General features: G+C 35.1%; 1 non-coding gene across 1 annotated transcript; it reads left to right on the forward strand.

The window, feature by feature from the left end:
- Positions 1–5,046: 5,046 nt before the first annotated feature.
- Positions 5,047–5,153, forward strand: LOC128282344 (small nucleolar RNA R71). Its single transcript, XR_008272599.1, has one exon. It is a non-coding gene; the product is annotated as a small nucleolar RNA R71 (small nucleolar RNA).
- Positions 5,154–8,684: the final 3,531 nt, after the last annotated feature.

The raw sequence follows: 8,684 nt of genomic DNA on the forward strand, positions 1-8,684 counted from the left end.
AACTCCTAAAAAGAAGGATCTTTGTTTGGGTAGTGGTTGATAGATTAACAAAGTCAGCCCACTTTATACCGAAGACGCACTGATTACTCACTTGATAAATTAGCGAATTATATATTGCTGAAATTGTGAAGTTGCACGGAGTACCTATGTCTATAATATCGATAGAGATCCAAGATTTACCTCGAGATTTTGGAAAAAGTTACAAGAAGCTTTGGGTACAAAATTGAACTTTAGTACCTCATTTCATCCACAAACAGATGGTCAAACGGAAAGAGTAATCTAGGTACTCGAAGATATGCTTAGATGCTGTGTTTTAGAATTTGGAGGTAGTTGGGAGAAATATCTATCTTTGATTGAGTTTGCCTACAATAACAGCTTATCAATCAAGTATACAAATGGCACCGTATGAAGCCTTGTATGGTCGTAAGTGTCGGACTCCTTTATATTGGACCGAGCTTAGTGAGAAGCAGATTCATGGAGTTGATCTAGTTAAAGAAACCAAGAGAAAATAAAAGTAATTCGAGATTGCTTGAAAGTCGCTTCAGATCGACAAAAGTCATATGCGATTTAAAAAGAAAAGAGATTGAATTTCGGTGGGTGATAAAGTGTTCTTGAAGGTGTCACCATGGAAAAGATTCGAGATTTAGTCGAAAAGGCAAGTTGAGTCCGCGTTTTATTGGGCCGTCTGAGATTATCGAGAGAATTGGACCGATGGCATATCGGTTGGCCTTCTTGGCGAGTTAGAAAGAATTCATAACGTGTTTCATGTATCAATGTTGCGACGTTATCGTTCGATCCTTCACATGTGATTTCCCAACGAAATTGAGATTCGATCGGATATGACCTATGAGGAGGAACCAATAAAGATTTTGGCTCGAGAGGTTAAACAGTTAAGAAATAAAAGTATAGCTTTAGTGAAAGTATTGTGGCACAGACATGGGATAGAAGAGGCTACGTGGGAACCGAGGAAGCTATGAGGAAACAAGACCCAAACCTCTTTCTGGTAAGATTTTCGGGGACGAAAATCTCAAAAGGGGGAGAATTGTGACAACCCGAATTAGGGCCTAATCGAATAGTGGTTTTGTGACCACAAATCTGAGATAGAAATAATTGTTTTATAATTATTTTGGGGTTTATGATATGATTGCATGATTGTGTGAAAATTTCGTGATGAAATTCTATGCCTAAAGTGCTTAAATTGAAAGTAGGGACTAAATCGAATAAGTTGCAAAATTTGCATCCCGGAAGTTTTAGTATGAAATTTTTTGGAATATTAATTAGGAGGTCTTAAATAGCAATTTGATCAATTTTAAGTTCATGGACAAAATTAGGACATGGAAGGAATTTTGAAAGTTTAGTAAGGAGGGCATTTTGGTCATTTGGATATTAAATGAAATAAAATGGGAAAAATAACACAAAATTGATCATCATCCTCCTTAGTTGCTGCCGAATTCTCCTCTCTCCATAGCTAGGGTTTCTTCAATTTTCAAGCTCCATAGTAAGTGATTCTAAGCCCGCTTTTAATGTTCTTTACGTTTTGGAATCCCTAAGCTCGATTAAGCTTATGCTAGTAATAATTTAACCTAGGGTTCATATTTGGAAAAATACCCATAGGTGAAATTTGTGTATTTTGATGTTTTATGATAGAATATGAGGTTTTAAATTATGTTAAATAACTTGTGCTACTCGGTTTTAAGTGAAAACGAGTAAAAGCAGCATAATCGGTAAAAATACCTATTGTTCATAACTATATGATAGAGTGAGAATTTGATGTTGTTGTAGAAGAGAAAAATGTTCAGAAATATCATAAAATATAAGAATAAGGGCTGAAATTAAATTTCCGAGCCTAGGGGCAAAATTGTAATTTTGTAAAAGTTAGGGGGCAAAAATGTAATTTTTCCATGATGTGATTTTGGATTGAAATAAATAGTATGAGTATTAAATGAGCTAAATGTGTTATTATAGATCAAGAAAGACGCGAAATTGATCTCGAACGGGGGAAGGAAAAAGTTTTGGACTAAATTGCAAAATTTCCACATTTTGCACCAAGGTAAGTTTGTATGTAAATATTACAATAATTTCATGTACATTCTTATATTTCAGCCTATTATATAAACATACTAGCTGATGTTAAAATATAAATCGACTATTGGAAGAATGGAAATAAATACGAGAGAGAGATCCGGTTGAACATTCGGAGAGATCGAATGAAATAGAGGAGCGTAGCTAGGTCACATGTATGATCTTGAGTGCACATCATGTGTACAAGAAAGCTACGAGACACCTGTAGTAGCTAGGTCACATGTGTGATACGAGATGTATCCCATGTAGACAAGAGAGCTACGTGAAAGATAAATGTAGCTAGGTCGCATGCGTGATTCCAAGTGAAGGACACCATGTAGACAAGAGAGCTACTGAGACAAATCGGTTAGGTCGCATGAGTGGTACTAAATGTTCACCATGTGTACAAGAGAGCCGAACTAAACGAAGTATGATGGTGGGGTGTGTCTTTGAAACCATTAAATATCGAGGATTGATCCGAATTGTTCAACGGGATGGTTTTGTGGTGATATTGTGGTTTGGACCTACACTTATGGTGAATGAAATGTGGTGAAAATGATTTGTGGTATATACATATATAAGATAAAATGAGGTTAGCATAAAGAATGTGTGAAAGAGTGAAATTAGCATTAAAACTGTTTTTAGATGGTAGCAGTGACGTGATTTTGAAAAATCACCAAAAATAGGAGGAATATAATTAGAGGTTGAATAAGATGTGAAATTAAATTTTAATGAGTCTACTTTCAGATAAAAGAGACAGAGCAAGCAAAGGATTTCTATATTTTGAGATATTTACAATTGTATGTGACTTGCTCAGGATGAATACGTGATCCCCTGTTCCAACTTTGAAAAATCATTAAAAATTGTACAAAGAAAATTAAGAAATATAGTTTACATGCCTAAATTCCTTATTGAGACTAGTTTTAAATGAAACAGACTTCAGGGTTGTTTGAATTGTGTACTGAGAGAAATTCAATTCGTAGTGAACAGAGGTCAGATCAGTCGAGCTGTGTAACAGGGAAACTTTAACTAATAAACTGTACTAATCGGCTGAACCAAAATTATAGAAAAAATTAGCAAAAAGCTTTATGAGTCTAGATTCAGGGAAATTTTACGGATTTGAATTTCGAGTTTTGTAACTCGAGTTATGATTTATTTAGTGAATATGACGCAGCAAAGACAGCTTAATCAAAGTGGAATGAATAGTGAAGTTAAAGTAGATATACTTGAATTGTTGTGTAAACATGTTAGATTCTTTAATTAGTATTTACATACTTACTTACTAAGCTATAAGCTTACTTTGTTTCTCTCTTTTGTCTTATAGTGTCCTTCGGCTTGCTCAGGAGTTAAGGATCGTGAAGATCTACCCGCACTATCATACTTTAGGGTATTTGAACTAAACGTTTTGAATTATGGCATGTATAGTAGGCTTAATTATTTTGTTACGTGTCATATTTGTCTTGGTTTAAAATATTAGTTATAGTACTCGACCAGCTACTTTGTACAAGCCATTAAAGTTGGCTAATATTGTTCAAGACATATATTATACGATGCACTATCAAATTGGATGACATATTTATATCTTGGTTATGTTTAATGGTATGTGTTATGTTCTGGTAATACCTTGTATCCTGTTCCGGCGACGGTAACGGGTAAGGGGTGTTACAATATGTGTGAAAATTTTGTATGAAAATTCGATCATTTGTGTGCTTAATTTGATAAAAGGATTTAATCAAAGGATTTAATCGCATAAAATGCAAAATTTGCATTGTATTTGTTAAAGTGCGTAATTTTTATGTCTCATTAATTGTGAGCTCCTTATGTGGTTATTTGACCATGGGTTGTATTAAATGACATTAATGGACATTAGTTGGTGGAATTTTAATGATATTAATAAGGTTATTTAAGTAAAATGTATATTAATGCTATTAGATTAATTAAACAAACATGAAAATTAACCCATTATATTCATCTATTGCCGAAAATCAAAGAAAAATAAAATAAATAGAACCATTTAGGGTTTGGCTAAGCTAAAGCTCAATTGAGGTATGATTTTTGATCGGTTTTCTATAATTTCTATGTTTTTGTGATCGTTGCTTTGTGTTTTACTAAGCCCATGTCTCAATTTCTGATTTTGTTGATGATTTAGAGTTATGCCATTGATGAAACTATGAGATTTATGAAGTTTGATGTTAGTAAATGAAAGATATGTATTGGGTTAACATGTTTTGTCTTTGAATTTTTGATGAATTTGAGTAAAATGGGCTAAATTGTGAAATTTATAAGTACAATCAAATTGCTATTGCACCGGAGGATTGGGAGAAAACAACCTTCACCTGCCCCTTTGCTACTTTCACTTTTCGCCTTATGCCTTTCGGTCTTTGCAATGCATCAGTCACATTTCAAAGGTGCATGATGGCAATATTCTCAGATATGATCGAAGACTCTTTAGAGGTTTCTATGGATGATTTCTCAATCTATGGGAATGATTTTGATCATTGCGTTGACAATTTGGATAAAGTATTTAAGCGATGTGAGGACATACATCCTATCCTGAATTGGGTAAAATGTCATTTCATGGCAATTGAAGGCATTGTGTTAGGCCATCACATCTCTAGTCAAGGCATTCAAGTAGACAAAGCTAAGGTAGAAATCATTGAGAAATTACCTCCACCAACAAACATGAAAGGTATTCGTAGTTTTCTTGGACACACGAGGTTTTACCAAAGGTTTATTAGAGATTTTTTCAAAATTGCAAAGCCCTTATGCTCATTACTGGAACAAAATCAAAAATTCTTCTTTGATGATGCATATCTAGATGCCCTTATTTAGTTAAAAAATAGATAGTGAATGCACCCATTACCGTTGCATGATCGCATGATTTTGTGATAGGTTTTAAATATTTGCCGAGTAGCTGTGTCAACCATTTGCCAAGTTGAAGGATTCAAACCATTGTGGAATGTTTGAACTTGGAGCCAAAGCGGTAACCCATGGTGAAGGCACCTTCTCAAAAGATCTTTGTATCTCTCCCATGCATCGTAGAGTGTTTCTAAATCCATCTGCATAAAAGAAGAGATATCATTACGTAATTTAGCCATTTTAGTCGACGAAAAATATTTTAGTAAGAATTTTTCGGTCATTTGTTCCCAAGTAGTAATTGACCCTCGTGGTAACAAGTTCAACCACTGTTTAGCTTTGTTCCTTAATGAAAAAGGGAATAATCGAAGACGAATGGCATCATCAGAAACTTCATTGATTTTAAATATATCACAGAATTCCAGGAAGTTTTCTAAGTGAGCATTAGGATCCTCATCCTGCAAACTGTCAAACTGAACAAATTGCTGTATCATTTGAATAGTGTTAGGTTTTAATTCAAAAGTATTTGCAGCTACAGTAGGTCTAACTATGCTTGATTCAATTCCTGTTAAAGAAGGTTTAGCATAATCATACATAGTGCGTGGAGTAGGATTATGATTAGCCGCAATTGCAGGAGGTAGCTGGTTTTCTTAGTTTTCAGCCATCTCTTCGATTAGGGGTTGAGTATCGTCTTCTTGCTTGTTCTCTGTGTATCATAAGCTTCGCCTTATTTCTCTTTGGTTTTTGCGAACTGTGCGATCAATTTCTTCGTCAAAAAGTAATGGTCCTGATAGGTTTCTTCTAGTCATAAACTATAAAAACCTGCCAAGAGAAGGAAAAAATAAATTAATAAATAATAATAATAAATTAAAGTGCAAGAAAAATAAATGGCTAAAGTAATAAAAATTGAGTGTTCCTAATATTTCAATTCCCTGGCAACGGTGCCAAAAACTTGATCGCGTTATTTCGTGACAGGTTTTAAATATTTATAATTACTCATTCTTCAACTAACTATTATCGCGATGTAGGCAAGTGTACCTATTGAACAGTAGTATAGTTTCAGCAAGACCGGATTGTCGAACCCAAAGGAACTAAAAGTACTAGTAATGACTGTCTTTTTATTATCTAGCCTAAGAATAAAGAGGTTTTTGTTTTAATTAACTAATTATCTAAACTAAGAACTCACAGAGAAAAGAATTGGGGAATTGCTTCTGGGGAAAATCGATTGACTTAAGACAATACCTAAGGAAAGATCCACCTAGACTTTACTTGTTATTCTGGCTCCGAATCGGACGATTTATTCATTCAACTTGTTTCGTAGAGATCCCTAAGTTATGTTATTATCCCTATTCAAGATTAACAACGTCTAATCCCTAGATTGAATAATTGAGACTTTTCTCTAATTAACACCCTAGGGTTGCATTAACTCGATCTATGGATCCCCTTATTAGCTTTCACCCTAATCTGGCAAAATCTTGTCACCCTATGTCTAGGCACGCAATCAACTCCACTTAATTATGACAAATGTACTCTTAGACAGGGTCTATTCCTCCTCTGAATAAGAGCTTATCTTGAATCAGTATCCTGGGATATCAAAACAAGAATTAAGAATACATAATTAAGAACAAGTTAAATATTTATCATACGATTCAAAAAATAATAACAAGATTCGTCTTAGGTTTCATTCCCCTTAGGTATTTAGGGGTTTTAGTTCATAACTAAATAAGAAAACATCTCAGAATGATAAAGAATACAAAATATAAAGAAAACCCAAAACTCTTGAAGGGAAATTGAAGAGAGATCTTTAGTCTTGATGATGAATCTGACTTCTGAGATGGATCAATCGACTTCCTTGGAGTAATTCCTTACTCCCTATTCTCTGTGTCCCTTTTCTTCCTCCTATAGGGTGTATTTATAGGCTTTGGAATGCTTAAGAGCCCTCAAAATTAGCCTTTTTCAAATTGGACTCAACTTGGGCTCAGTAGGGACACGCTCGTGTGACACGCCCGTGTTCGATTACTTCAGGTCATGTTCGAGCCTGCCAAATTGACACGGCCATGTGGTCTACCCATGTGAGGAGGTCCAGGCCGTTTTGATTTCGTACTTTGTTCCATTTTCTTATCATTCCTTTTGCTCTCCTATGCTCTCCTAAGTATAAAACATGAAATTAAAGCATTAAGAGCATTAAATTCACCAATTCTAATGGGAAATCATCCATAAAATGCATTAAAAATGGGGTAAAAATATGTATAATTTACAGTTTATCATTGCACCAGATTGGTCTCAACCTTTTGAAGTGCAAACGACTTTGGTGTGGGTGCGGTTCTAGGACAACGAAAGGGAAAAATATTTCATGCCATCTATTATGCTAGCAAAACTCTTATAGATGCTTAATTCAATTATACCACCATAGAGAAAGAATTGCAGGCTGTAGTCTTTGCTTTCAACAAGTTTCATTTCTATCTTGTCAGCGTAAAGGTTATTGTATTCACTAATCATTCTGCGCTGAGATATCTCTTTGCGAAAAAGGATGCCAAACCAAGACTAATACGCTAGATATTACTGTTGTAAGAATTTGACATCGAGATAAAAGACTGTAAGGGTTTAGAGAATCAAGTTGCAAGCCATCTGTCTCAATTGGAAGTTCGTAGCGAAGACGAAAACATACTTCAAATTGTCGACGCATTCCCAAATGAGAGGTTATTTGTTGTAGATGCAACTCTTTGGTATGCAGATTTTATTAATTATCTTGTAACACCCTCACCCCTATTCATCACCGAATAGAGTTGCGAAGCATTACCAGACTTATTACACAAATAAACATACATTTCTCATACATTTTTTCATTCCAAATATAAATCATTCACAACCTTCATAAAGTCGCTAATACGAGCCTACGAGGCTTAAATCATGCATTAGAAGTGGTTCGGGACTTAACCAATAACTCAGGAAATTTTTGGAATGCTTAGAAAATTTTACAAAATATAGAGGACACACGCCCGTGTGGCCCGGACATGTGGACATTCGCAGTGGGATCACATGGTTGTGTCCCAGCCCGTGTTCGACTCCGTGTAACTCTTTAGCTTGGGTCACATGGCCAACACACACATGCCCGTGTGACTAGCCCATATGCCCTTCAAAATCGCCACACACGCACGTGTTCCAGGCTGTGTGCTAGGTCGTGCCAGTGTGGAGCATACTAACTTGATTTCTAATTAAATACCAGGGGACATATAGCAGTGTCACCTAACCGTGTGTTACACACGGCTGAGACACACACCCGTGTCTCTGCCCATATGGACAAAAATAGGCTATTTGCCAAGCCATTTTTCTCACCCAACCTTTCAATCACCTATACAAACCAAATGGCATATAACATTGCATAAATAAGCATTTCAACCAATCTCAATCAAGCCTAATTCATGCTAAAACCATACAACTAATCACAAGATACACAAGTATCAGAATAAGCCATTTAATTTCATACCAAAATTCACATTCTAAAATCATTAATATGGTCACTTTCAACTATGCATCACTTTACCTAAAACCACAAGCATACTAATCTCAAATTCAACCATTTGATGCTCCAAATACCAATTCACAACAAGCATATAAATGAAAATTATTCACAACATATCAAAAGGCCTTTTTTTCATATATATATACATCACCAAGCATGCCAAAATAAGCCAAGTCACATGGCTATACACATAACTAACCATTCGTCATTTAAAAGCCAAATCAAATGGCTAAATCCATTACTA

Source organism: Gossypium arboreum, chromosome 1, assembly GCF_025698485.1.
Source record: "Gossypium arboreum isolate Shixiya-1 chromosome 1, ASM2569848v2, whole genome shotgun sequence".
NCBI classification, from domain to species: Eukaryota; Viridiplantae; Streptophyta; class Magnoliopsida; order Malvales; family Malvaceae; genus Gossypium; species Gossypium arboreum.